At 49.3% G+C, this 13,634-nt stretch overlaps 1 protein-coding gene across 4 annotated transcripts in view; it reads left to right on the forward strand.

The window, feature by feature from the left end:
• Positions 1-6,548: 6,548 nt before the first annotated feature.
• The window catches only part of RUSC2 (RUN and SH3 domain containing 2), a 46,564-nt gene continuing 39,478 nt past the window's right edge, over positions 6,549-13,634 (forward strand). For 3 of the 4 annotated variants that reach the window (XM_035100752.2, XM_035100756.2, XM_035100757.2), the window contains exon 1: positions 6,549-6,790. The gene's annotated coding sequence lies outside the window, so the exon portion shown is untranslated. Of the gene's footprint in view, positions 6,791-12,472; positions 13,133-13,634 lie in introns of those variants that run through there. The other variant, XM_035100753.2, reaches the window with a different exon arrangement.

Below are 13,634 nucleotides of genomic sequence, written 5' to 3' on the forward strand. Positions count from 1 at the left end.
AAACGACCCAGAGACAGCACTGCCCAATGGTCACAGCAGCATTCCGCCTCCAGTCTGCTCCTCTTCTTTTGACGCAGTCCAGCCTGGTCAATGTGCCAGTCGAGACCCTCCGCCAGTTTAGGGGGGTGGAGGGTGTCTGGATTTTTCCCTAATCCAAAGAGAAGACCACCCCACTGCAACTCCTGGCCCTCTGCACGTGCTCTGAGGCCCTTTTGCCCTTCTTGCCCTGGCACACTCCCCCCCTCAGCTGATCCCCAATCGAGATCAAGCTAAATTTTGTCCGTGGCTGCAGACAGCGAAAGTGAGTTTTGTTCTGCTCCTGCTCTCTTAAAATGGAAGGACCTCTCACTGACATCACAGATAATTCAGAATAAATAAGAGCTAAGACCATGGCCAGCGCCTGGTCCAACCACTCTCTCCCACTTCATAAGGTCGGCAGTGTGCAGCAGAGAGTGAACAAGGTATTTTTTAAATGTCTAAAGGTTCTTGCTTAGCAGGCAGCTCTTGCGGAAGTCTCCCTTGCAACGCTCTGGCCCCAGGCAGCCTTGGCACCTGGACTGAACTCGGAGTGGGCCCTATAGAGCTGTAGGGTTGGGGCAGGGACTCCCAGGGACCATCTAGTCCAGCCTCTTGTGATGTGGGAATCGCAGCTCCAGGCTTGGCCTTCTGGCTTTTGACAGAAGCCGGATTTCTGCAGTGCCGCTGCCCTGGGAGGAAGGATGGGGTGCAAACTTAATCCGATGATTAATTCTTGCAGCGACAGCAACTGGCTGTCACAAAGCAAACTTCATTTGCAGAACATTTTGAGCCTTTTATAAAGGGTATAAAAATCTAAACAAGTAAAAGGTGGCCAAGTCATTTGAAGACAGAAGTGGGGGCTCTGGACTTAAGCATGGGGGGGGGAGAAGCAGCGGCTGGGGTTTGATCCTGCATCTACAGGAGCCTCCTAAAGGGCTGAGTTCTCCGGCGTCTCTCCAGAGTTTCTCAAGGTGCTAAATTACCCACCGGCCTCTTGGCTCATGTCTGGAAGTGTCCTCCGTTAAACGCAGGTGGGTGGTCTCATCGCATCTGGCTTCAAAATGTAAAATTAGAGGGATTTTTGAAGCTATATGGGGTGTGTGTCTTTTTTTCTCCCTGTGAGGCAGAAGGTTGAACAGATTTTGGGGGGGGGGGGTTGAAAAATATGCAATATTTAATTATTTAATTTAATTTAATTTTGCAGATCAAAAGTCACATTGTTAGTTTTGAAACATAAACAGATAATCCAGAGATGCATTTTAAATAAAAGGACACATTCTACTAATGTAAAAACACGCTGATTCCCGGACCGTCCACGGGCTGGATTTAGAAGGCGATTGGGCCGGATCCAGCCCCTGGGCCTTCGGTTGCCTACCCATGGTCTTGTTAGAGCAAGTGGGATGTGCTGGGCTAGAGATCGTACAATTTCAAAGTGTAATTTTATTGCTTCCCGTATTGCTTTCATCTTGCATTTTATTGAATCACAATTTGAATTCCGTAGAACTGAAATGGTGTCACAAGAAATAAAAGAAGCAGTAAAAACCATTATAAACCAGTGAGGATATTCATAAATATTACTTCCTTTGTTATTTTATATACTGTAATTTATTGTATTTCAATCTGAATTCCATGCAATATATAAGAAATTAAAGGAGCAATTAAAAACAAATGTGAAGATTGAAGATGATAGATGTCCTGTGTTCAACTGCAGATCCACAGGCAGTAAGAGCTGTTTGACCGTGAAACAGACTTCAGCATAAAAGAAGGGAATGTGTCTGCAGCAGCCAACCTCCTAGGAGGTTTGTAAGCAGAGGTTGGATGTCCACCTGTCAGGGATGTTTGAGCCAAGATTCCTGCATTGCAGGGGGTTGGACTAGATGACCCTTGGGATCCCTTCCAATGCAACAAATATGGGATTTTCCTCCCAGAGGGAGCCAATTCATGGGCCACAAACTAAGATAACCCCTTAGCTGTATCACGTGCCCTCTTGCCATGCTCTGGAATTAGTTGGTGCCTCACTTACTTAATGAGGCAATGGAGAGTTTGACTTCTTGTGTGTCTTTATGCAAAATTAACACCAGGGAGACGGCAGCCCCCTCCCTACTTTGTAGCCGCTTTGGTGGGGGGGGGAGTGTCAGCAGCTCATTCTTTTGCCCTAAAATAGCCTTCCTGTCTGGCTCACCCAAGGTCTGGCAGCTCTGCCTGGAGTGTTGTTGTTGTTGTTTAGTCGTTTAGTCGTGTCCGACTCTTCGTGACCCCATGGACCATAGCACGCCAGGCACTCCTGTCTTGCACTGCCTCCCGCAGTTTGGTCAAACTCATGTTCGTAGCTTTGAGAACACTGTCCAAGCATCTCGTCCTCTGTCGTCCCCTTCTCCTAGTGCCCTCAATCTTTCACAACATCAGGGTCTTTTCCAGGGAGTCTTCTCTTCTCATGAGGTGGCCAAAGTATTGGAGCCTCAGCTTCACGATCTGTCCAGTGAGCACTCAGGGCTGATTTCCTTCAGAATGGATAGGTTTGATCTTCTTGCAGTCCATGGGACTCTCAAGAATCTCCTCCAGCACCATAATTCAAAAGCATCAATTCTTCGGCGATCAGCCTTCTTTATGGTCCAGCTCTCACTTCCATACATCACTACTGGGAAAACCATAGCTTTAACTATACGGACCTTTGTCGGCAAGGTGATGTCTCTACTTTTTAAGATGCTGTCTAGGTTTGTCATTGCTTTTCTCCCAAGAAGCAGGCGTCTTTTAATTTCGTGACTGCTGTCACCATCTGCAGTGATCAAGGAGCCCAAGAAAGTAAAATCTCTCACTGCCTCCATTTCTTCCCCTTCTATTTGCCAGGAGGTGATGGGACCAGTGGCCATGATCTTGGTTTTTTTGATGTTGAGCTTCAGACCATATTTTGCGCTCTCCTCTTTCACCCTCATTAAAAGGTTCTTTAATTCCTCCTCGCTTTCTGCCATCAAGGTTGTGTCATCTGCATATCTGAGGTTGTTGATATTTCTTCCGGCAATCTTAATTCCGGCTTGGGATTCATCTAGTCCAGCCTTTCGCATGATGAATTCTGCATATAAGTTAAATAAGCAGGGAGACAATATACAACCTTGTCGTACTCCTTTCCCAATTTTGAACCAATCAGTTGTTCCATATCCAGTTCTAACTGTAGCTTCTTGTCCCACATAGAGATTTCTCAGGAGACAGATGAGGTGATCAGGCACTCCCATTTCTTTAAGAACTTGCCATAGTTTGCTGTGGTCGACACAGTCAAAGGCTTTTGCATAGTCAATGAAGCAGAAGTAGACGTTTTTCTGGAACTCTCTAGCTTTCTCTAGCTTTAAGACCCCCCCCCTTCCAACTGCACCCCCTCGTCCCCCCCTTCCCCTGGATTCTGGCCATCACTGGTGCCTGGGAGTTTGGATGGCACGCATTCTATGCTGCTCTGATACTTGATTCTGATTCTGTGATGTGAGCCACACGGCTCCCTGTTCTACTCCTGGGCCTGAGCGAGACTCACCATCAACAGTCCTGTTTTTATTTCTTGACTCAGTCCACTGCAGCTGTTCCTGAACATGCCACTTTAAGAACATGCAACTTTTTAATTAGCCGGTCAGGTTCATTGCCGCAAGGCCAGAAGCTGATCCAACGAACACTCTTCTTAAAATAGGTTTGTTGGTAACCAACTTTGTCTTCTGTCTAGCTGTGAATTGGCTGCTATTCTTAGGTTTCGATAGGCTCTGTTGATCTTTCGGCATCCCAAATTATGTGTGAGGTGAACAGTTTTAGATATACAGCAGACTCTTTAGGATTGAAAAATTCATTTTGGTGATGCTGTACACTGCTGCCTCGAGCTATAGAGAGGCAGGGTGAAAATGTTTTGAACAAAACACTCTTTTGCTTGCCAAAGGGTAACCTGAAATTAAGCCTGCTCCCAGTCTGATAAATGTCACAAAGGAAGCTACTCAACAGGACAGACTTAAAAACTGGGGCAGGGGCAAAGGGTGGCCTAGCCAAGCACTCCATTCAAAGGAGGCCTTCAGGCATCTGCCAGCCCGCCTCCCAATTTACCCGTAATAGACCTGCAGAGTTGGAAGGGATCCCATGGGTCATCTGGTCCAACCCCCTGCAACATGCTATCTCCATCTGGAAGAGGAGGGTGCCTGTGGGTGCAGAAGTCAAGGGGAAGGCGGGAGGAAGGACAATGCACTTTGCTTCCTCCGTGGGGGTGGGGGTGGGGTGGGGTGACTGCAGAGGCTCTGCCATGCCATGAGGGTCTGGAAGCAGAGCATTCTTGACTTGCTCAGGGAAAAGGCACAACTCCCTGGTGTTGGAGGATCATAGAATCATAGAGTTGGAAGAGACCCCAAAAGCCATCCAGTCCAACGCCCTGCCAAGCAGGAAACACCATCATATGGCTGTCAAGCCTCTGCTTACAGACCTCCAAAGAAGGAGACTCCACCACACTCCTTGGCAGCAAATTCCACTGCCGAACAGCTCTTACTGCCAGGAAGTTCTTCCTAGTGTTAAGGTGGAATCTTCTTTCTTGTAGTTTGAATCCATTGCTCCGTGTCCGCTTCTCTGGAGCAGCAGAAAACAACCTTTCTCCCTCCTCTATATGACATCCTTTTACCATATATTTGAACATGGCTATCATATCACCCCTTAACCTTCTCTTCTCCAGGCTAAACATACCCAGCTCCCTAAGCCGTTCCTCATAAGACATTGTTTCCAGGCCTTTGACCATTTTGGTTGCCCTCCTCTGGACACGTTCCAGCTTGTCAGTATGCTTCTTGAACTGCGGTGCCCAGAACTGGACACAGTACTCCAGGTGAGGTCTGACCAGAGCAGAATACAGTGGTACTATTACTTCCCTTGATCTAGGGAATTCTAAGGTCTCATATATATAAATCATATATTCATAAATTTACAAGGCAAACACATACCGGTACATAAGTATATAAACTACTGTATGTGTCTGAAATAGTATAGGAGAGCAATCCTGAAAGCATTTTGACTCTCCCAAATTGACCTCAAATGTTTCTCTGCAAGGAGGAAGGAAATGGGAAAGCCTTCCCATTGTGTTGTTGCTTACAAATCCTGTCTTAAGGGCGTTTCTGTGTATGAATAGGGTGAGCCTGTGACCTGGATTCAGGAACTGAGTATTTACCATCACAAAAGAATGGCCAGGATGCCCAGGTAAAAGCAATCAGTGACCATTATCGGGTATCCTGGCAGACATCAATGATGTATGTATGATGTTTTTTTTTGGGGGGGGGGGTTATATTTTTCTTCTAACACTGGGCTGCCTGCCCTGCCTGTGGGAGCAGCTCTGCTTGATGGGCCGGGACAACACTTGGCACAAGTTGATTGGGGCCTGCAGGCCAGGCTTGTGGTTCTATGGTCGCCATGACAACCATGGTGTGGCCCAGTTCCATCCCAGCAAGAGGAAGGAAGCATTTGCTCTCCTGGCACATTTCAGCCAAGAAGAGGCTTTTTGTCTTTTCCGGCCCAAAGGCTGCCTGGGAGCCTCTCCAGATCCTCTTCCAGCATCTCTGAGGCCTCTCCAGACTCTCTGGCTCACAAGAGCATAAAAGAGCCTGCAGGATCCGGCCAGTGGCCCATCTAGTCCAGCCTCCTGCTCTCGCAGCGGCCAACCAAATGCCCCAATGGGAAACATGCAATCAGGATTCAAACACAAGATCCCTCTCTCTTCCCACAGTTTCCAGCAACTGGGATTCTGAAGCAGAGCTGCCTCCCTTCCTGGCTTGTAGCCGAAAGGGCTGGTACCGCCTTCTTTTATGGCAAATATTTGGATGGTTTTAATAGATTTTGAGTGGTTTTTCATTTTTATCTGTAAGTTGCCTTGAGCCCTGTAATGCAATAATGCAAACACATTGGCATTTGGCAATAACAAAAGCTCATTTAGAAACACAATTTACAAAGACTCATCATCTCGTCTCTAGAAACTTGCTATAATGTGAAATAATAATTGGTGTAAATATATAATGCAATAGCTTTATTAATATGAAATTTTAAGTGTTATAACCTGTACAATGCAATTGTAGTTAATACAACGCATTTTCATATAATATCAGTATCACCATAGTACTCCACCCTACCCACACAATTTTTTCAGGGCCCCCCCCCCCAAGGGAGTGGGGCCCTAAGCTGTAGCATGTTTAGCTTATACGCAAATCCGGCACTGGGCCAGGTGGAGAAGGAAAGGCTGATGCCATCTGACAGAAGGGCTGCAGGTGGACAGGGTCTTAGGCGCCGTGCAAATCCGTTGTTTCTGGCCTCTTGCTTCATTTCGTGGGGCGACTGTGAGCTCCAGGATATGATAGGAGGAGCGAGGGGGAAATTCTCTCTCTCCACAGCGTGCCTAATTTTAGGAGACCCAGCAGCCACGTCTCCAAAGGATTATGCAGCCAAACAAAACGGCTGGCGTTGGAAGCGCAGCCGGGCCGTCGGCTGCCTGTCTGCGCCGCGCTCCGAAGCTGCCTGCGCGCTGCCTGCAGCCGCCGGGGAGTGTCTTGTTTTGATGCTCCCCGTCGATGCGCCTCCTCGCTCGCTGCCGCCGGGGCCGGGCGAGGCTGCCGTCATCTTTCGGGCAGGCATAGCATGCATTGCTGGCATTCCAGGGCGCAGCGCTGCGCTCGCTGCCTGCCGCGCCCGCCCGCCCGCCCAGGAAAGCCATCGGAGGCTGGAGGGAGCCCTTCTCGGGGCCGAATCGCGGTGGGTCGCCGGGCAGGACGGAGGTTGACGCCGGGTGAGTCAGTGGCCGTGGGGGAGCCTGGAGTCCTGGGGCGGAGGGAGGTGGCCCTTGCTTGCCTTGCTCAGCATTTCCACGGCGCTGCTGCGGCTGCCCACGTGCGCGGAGCGTGGACTAATAAGCGCAGCGAAAGGAAAGCGTCACGAGTCTCGCAGGTGGAGGCGCGCACCTTCCTACAGGATGGCGATTGGCTGTGCGCAAGGGCCCTTTACGGATCTGTATGGAGGGGGGAGGCCATGTTTGTTTCTCTTCTTCCCCCCCCCCCCAACCCGCCCCCAATTATAAAACGAGGCTGCCTTCCATTAAATGGTTTTTAAATCTTTAAAAAGTCAGCAGAATGGCGGAGGCCGTAGCGTAGTGTTTCAGGGAGGGCAGGTAGGTAGGAGCCGTTTGTTTGTTTGTCTGTCTGTCTGTCTGTCTATCTCCCACTTTTTTCTCAAAGGAGCTCAAGGTGGTGTACATGGTTCTATCTCTGTCTCTTTTTTTTCTGTCTCTCCTTATTTAATCCCCACAAAAACCCTAGAATCATAGTCGGAAGGTACTCCCAAAGGTCCTCAAGTCCATCCCCCTGCAGTGCAGGAATATCAACTAAAGCAGGGATGTCCAACAGGTGGATCGCGATCTACTGGTTGATTGCAGTGGGTCTGTGGTAGATCACAGTCAATTGCGAGATCCTTCCCCCACCCCCACCCCCACCCCAAGAAAGCTCAATAACTTTGGGTCCGTAAAAAAAAAAAGCTCCACAACTTTTGTCAATCCAATGGCTTGAGTGGGGATTTGAACCCTGGTCTCTCCCACTGATCAGTGCACAGGCCCTGAGATCCACACCAGGGATGTGCCACCCAGGAATCCTGGTAGCCGGTGCGTCCGAAGGAAGGTTTGCCGTTTTCACAGGCACTAAATATTGCGGCCTGAGCACTGGGGGAACCTGTTAGTTAGGCCGACAATAGGAGGAGGTTGTGTCACCCGAAGAGAAGTGTGGGCGATGAGCAATAAGCACATGCGCATTTGCTACCAAACAGACTTTCATGTATGATGGATTTATCAGCGGCTATGGCGCCTCTGTGTTCAGGGGCAGTCTACCTGAAGCCAGGAGCAGACTGGTAGATTTCTGAGTTTCTGGAATCCGGCAAGGAAGGGCCTCAGCTCTGTGGAAGGGGGTCCTCTTGGCAGGCAGAAGTTGCCAGGTTCCATCTCCAGCATCTTGAGGCAGCCCCTGGAAAGATTTTGGTCTGTGGACTAAACAGTTCCTCCATCTGACTCAGCAGAGCTAGTTATACCGTAGGGAGTCGGCAAGAGGAAGTGACTCAGGCCAGAGCTGGGATTGACTCGGGATGTTTTGCCCTATGAAGGGCTTAGCCCTGGAGCAGGTGAGGTCAGTACTGAGAGTGTGTTTCTGAGCAAGTGCAGAGTGCCATTTCCTCTCCGGTCTTCTGGCATGCAAGCCTGACCAGGTCTGCCTGGGAAAGTCAAGATGTGGGGTGAGTAAAGCCCAGGGCCGGATTGAGGTTTGATGATGCCCTCAGCTCCTGAAGGTAATGGGGCCCCTTATATGTCAAGCTGTCCTTTGTCAACAACAAATTGTTGCTGCTTTTTGTATTGAATACAGTGGACACTCCAGATACGAATTTAATTTGTTCCAGGGGGTCTGTGCGCACCCTGAAAATTTTGTAAGAAGAGCCGCTGCTTCTGCACACATGCACGGCATGATAGAGCGCTTCTGCGCATGTGTGCACAGCGAAACCCGGAAGTATACACTTCTGGGTTTGCCGCGTTCGCAACCCGAAAGTTATGTTACCCTAAGGTAACGTAAGCTGAGGGTCGGTCCACTGTATATGCTATATGGTAATTTATGGACCTAATAGGTATATAACCATTTGCACATAACAAAATATGTATTTTATCAAAGTAATTGTTGAACTGAAATACAATTAAGAAGTAGTATATTAATAGTGAGATACAATTAAGAAGAAGTATATATTAATAGTGAAATAATGATTAAGCTCTAACTGTATGTAGGTTTTATTGTGTTTGTTTTTTATCTTCTATTTTGGAAGTGTACATCCAGGGGTTTTTTTCCTTCAAAAAATTTTTGGGGCCCCCAAGAGAGTGGGGCCCTAAGCTATAGCTTGTTTAGCTTATATGTAAATCCGGCACTGGTAAAGCCAGAGGCACTGGAGTCCAGTGGCAAGAAAGGAGAGTCCGACTAAATTTCAGGAATAAGTTTTGGAGGGTGAGAGGCATTTGACCGTGCAATGGATTCCCTCGGGATGTGGTCGACTGCCCTTCTTTGGAGGTTTTTAAGCAGAGGTTGGCTGGCCATCTGTCATGGATGCTCTAGCTGAGATTCCTGCATTGCTGGGGGTTGGACCAGAGGACCTCTGGGGGTCCCTTCCAACTCTGCAATTCTAGGATTCTATGAAATGTCTTCCAGTTTTTGTCAGAGAGATGCAGCGATGGCTCTTCTGGCTGGCTGAGCTTTGCATAGCTCCTGCTAGTCCGGCGGGTCCAGCCAGCCACGATCACATGTGGCTGGCCTGGGAAGGCGGCCTGCTTTCACGCTGGCCGAGTTCCTCCCCTGTGCTTCTTCTGCCTGAGCTGCTCAGCTGAGTCAGAGCTTTGCAGATGTGCATCAGCTGGAGCTGGCTGGAGAGCTAGAGGCGAAAAATGGGATGCCATGGCAACGCCTTGCTCCCCACTCGCCCCCTCCAGTGGCAAAGCCATGGAAACGAGGCTCATGCCATTCTTGTCTACCGGCTTCTGGCTGCTTCTACAGAGGTTGATTTGCCTTTTGGAAACTACATAACCCAGCGTGCAATGGGGCACACGCATGAGCAGGGAGTGTTGTTTTGATTCCTCCAAAGCACTGCATGCTGGGCACTGTAGTTTCATCCCGCCAGGGCACCCTGCCTTGGCCTTACGCAGCCGTCGAAAGGATGTTGCTCCCCCCAAGGAAGGGAGGCTCCCTGGAGGACGGAGGGAAAGAGCAAAAAGAATGAACTGAGGCAGGGAACATTTGTCAGCCCAAAGGCTCCAATTCCCCCCTGGGCACCTTGTGGGGAGGGGGAGGGGGGTGCTGGCCTGGGGTGGTCAAGGGCAGAGGCAGAACTGGATGTGATCTTTTTCTATCTATCATCTATCTATTTCTCCCACAAAATTTATACACAGCTTGATTGTAAAAAAAAACCCAAAACAAACCCAAAGCGGTTTGCAAAAAATAAAACAAGGGAAACGTACAACAGTGTTTTAAAACATACAATACAAAGCCTGCAAGACGAAGCACTCGAGGAAACTGCAGAGCAGAGCCAGTGTGAGGTCTGGGCGCCACATTCAGCCCTTGGGATGCCTAAGATTCACCAGCCCTAAGCCAGACCCTCTGCCTACCCACTTCCCCCCAATCTTCATTACTGTTTGATCCTTACCAGAACAGGAAAGGCAAAACAAGCTGGTCATTGTCTGAGGCAATTTGGAAAGGATGCAAACTGGCAGGGCAGCGTGGGGTTAGGTGAGGTCAGGAAACAAGAACCACCGAAGCTCTGCATATAATGATGCCTTGTTCAGGGCCTGTTCCCTCTAGAGTCCCATTCACCCAAATTGTGGGTGAGTCAAGCCTTCCTTCCCTTATTCTTCCCCACTGCTATGGGATGTTTAATGGGCCAGAAAAAATTGGTCCTTATAGGCAGAGTTGTTCCAGTTCCTTGGCCTTGCATAATGGGCTATCCTGAGATGCAGAAGAGTTGCGAACCCACCATTATCTCTCTGTCCCTCCCAAGCACACCATCTCCCCAGCCCCCCCTATCGTCTGGCAACAGACACTCGCCACACCCTCCAAGGCTCCTCTCCTCTTTGACTTCATTCTTCCATTCACCCTTTCCCAGCCTGCCTCGCAGACACCCGCCTCCTTTAGCTTGAATGGGGGCAGGGCGGTGTGAGAAATTTCTGGCAGGAAGAGATGTTCACAGCAGAATGGACTCTCTTGGAAGGTGGTGGAGGATTTTAAGCAGAGGTTGGGTGACTGTTTGCCAGAGATGCTTTAGTTGGGATTTCTGTATTGCAGGGGGTTGGACTAGAGGACCCTTGGGGTCCCTTCCAACTCTACCATGACTGGTGGACTAGGACCCAGAAGAGACCAGAATTCAAACCTCATATTCAGCCATGAAGCTCCCTTGCCTCTTAGCTTAATCTACCTCACAGGGTTGTTGTGGGGATCAAAGATGAAAGGGGATAAGAAAACCATGCATGGCACCCTAAGCTCCTTAGAGAAAAAGGTGGGGTATAACTGTGCCCCTGAAGGACCAGGTGCGCAGCCTGGAAGTCATTTTGGACTCACAGCTGTCCTTGGAGGCACAGGTGAATTCTGTGTCCAGGGCAGCTGTCTACCAGCTCCATCTGGTACGCAGGCTGAGACCCTCCCTGCTCACATACTGTCTCGCCAGAGTGGTGCATGCTCTGGTTATCTCCCGCTTGGAATGCAATGCGCTCTACGTGGGGCTACCTTTGAAGGTGACCTGGAAACTACAACTAATCCAGAATGCGGCAGCTAGACTGGGGACTGGGAACTGGGAACATCCACCGAGCCCACATAACACCGGTCCTGAAAGACCTACATTGGCTGCCCATACGTTTCCGAGCACAATTCAAAGTGTTGGTGCTGACCTTTAAAGCCCTAAACGGCCTCGGTCCAGAAGGAGTGTCTCCACCCCCATTTTTCAGCCTGGACACTGAGGTCCAGCGCTGAGGGCCTTCTGGCAGTTCCCTCAGTGCGAGAAGTGAGGTTACAGGGAACCAGGCAGAGGGCCTTCTCGGTAGTGGCACCCGCCCTGTGGAACGCCCTTCCATCAGATGTCAAAGAAATAAACAACTATCTGACTTTTAGAAGACATCTGAAGGCAGCCCTGTTTAGGGAAGCTTTTACCTTTTGATGAATCATTGTATTTTAATAATAAACGGCGTTTCCATGTGCTGCTCTGGATCGCCAGAAGCAGTTTTGTCATGCTGGCCACATGACTCGGAAGCTGTCTGCAGACAAACGCCGGCTCCCTCGGCCTATAGAGCGAGATGAGCACCGCAACCCCAGTCAGATATGACTGGACCTGATGGTCAAGGGCCCCTTTACCTTTACCTTTATTCTTTCTTTACCGTTTTAGGGTGACTTCCTCGAATCCCCCCGTCTGCAGTTCATTGTAATTCATCTTTAGTAACTTCTAACTCCTCACTATGAATCATTTTTCAAATCTCCTTATCATAATTTCTACTTATTCACCCTTTAGAATCTTATCTTCATATTGTCTTTAAACTCTTAACATAACCTTACATCACAACCTATAACTTCTTCCAAGTCTATATTAAAACCTCAAATATTACAATGTTTCTTTAAATATTCTTTAAATTTCATCCAATCTTTTTTCCACCGACTCTTCTCCCTGGTCGCGGAGTCTCCCGGTCAGTTCAGCCAGCTCCATGTAGTCCATCATTTTCATCTGCCATTCTCCAACTGTTGGTATTTCTTGTGTCTTCCAATTCTTGGCTATCAAAATTCTCGCTGCTGTTGTGGCATACAAAAAGAAAATAACATCTTCTTTGGGACAGCCAGGGGAATGGTCTTGCCAAAGGTGGTGCTTTGCCAGCTGGCGGATTCAGTGCAAGCGTGCAGAGCAGATCTGGCCCTTTCTCTCCCCTGTGATTGTGACCCAAGCTGTGTCTGTGCCAGGCCCCTCCTTGGAGCTCTTATTTGCACGGACACTGGGCCTTTTCATTCAGCAGCCCAGGCTTTGCTCCCTGGGGGGGGGGGAGCAGCTCTCTCCACCTTCCCAGCAGAAAAGAGGAAAGCTGGCTGCAGAACCTTGCATAGCAGCCGCCAGGATCTGGCCCCTGGCTCGATGGCCTTCCCTTGGTTGTATCTGGTCTGCTCCTCTGAACCAAGCAGAACACGCCCCCCTCACTCACCCCCCAAGGTGCTTCTGTGGGAGCAGTGGCAAAGGTCAGGCAGGTGGCAGCTGGAGGCTCTTGTGGGGCAAGGACTGAGGGCTCCCTCAGGAGGGCAGGAGTGATGTGTGGCATCTGGAAAGCATGTGCTGCCTTCTGTCACTTATACCATAAAGGATATTCTTAGTGTGTCTCGAGGAGAGGCGCCCTGGTCAAGTTTTCCTCTTTCCATTCAGACCCAGACTCTCCATCCTTTGCATTTGCTGGTTTGCTCTTCCTCTGGCGAGGTGGCATCTCCAAGGCCCTTGAAGGTTTCATAAACAACATGCCACGTTAGGAGAATTGGTGCCTGATACGACTTCTCTTGCCTGCTTGATATCAACTGTCTGGTAGGCTGGCAGATTGAAAAACCAGGTAACAATCTTGGCTGGTCCGCAGGTTGCAAAGCCCCCATGTGTAAAAGATGATCTCTCTGTGTCAGGAGGAGCTGTTTTCTCACTGTGATTTGCTCAGGGGGAGCTACTAGTCCTGGGGGCTGCATGTCATCTCCGCTCTCAGTGTCTGCTTGCCTCTGAATGCCTGCTGATGCAAGAGGGCAGAGGACTCTTTGTTTTGCTCCTTTTCGCCTGTAGGATTCCCAAGACGGGCACCTGGCTGGCCGTGGCCAGATCACGATGCCAAGCCAGATGGGCCCCCTTTGGCCTGATCCACCTGTTGCTTCAGAGCTCTGCTCACATCCTTACTGTTTGATTGATATTTTGAGAGGTTTCGGTGCTTTGTTGCTCGTTTCCTTGGCGACAACTCCCCTGGATTATGGAATTCATTACAGGAATTTTAGGACTCAGCCAGTACTTGTCACATGTGAGCAAACTCTTGTTTATCAATAATTATTATTATTATTATTATTATTATTATT

Source organism: Zootoca vivipara, chromosome 11 (genome assembly GCF_963506605.1).
Source record: "Zootoca vivipara chromosome 11, rZooViv1.1, whole genome shotgun sequence".
Lineage (NCBI taxonomy): Eukaryota > Metazoa > Chordata > Lepidosauria > Squamata > Lacertidae > Zootoca > Zootoca vivipara.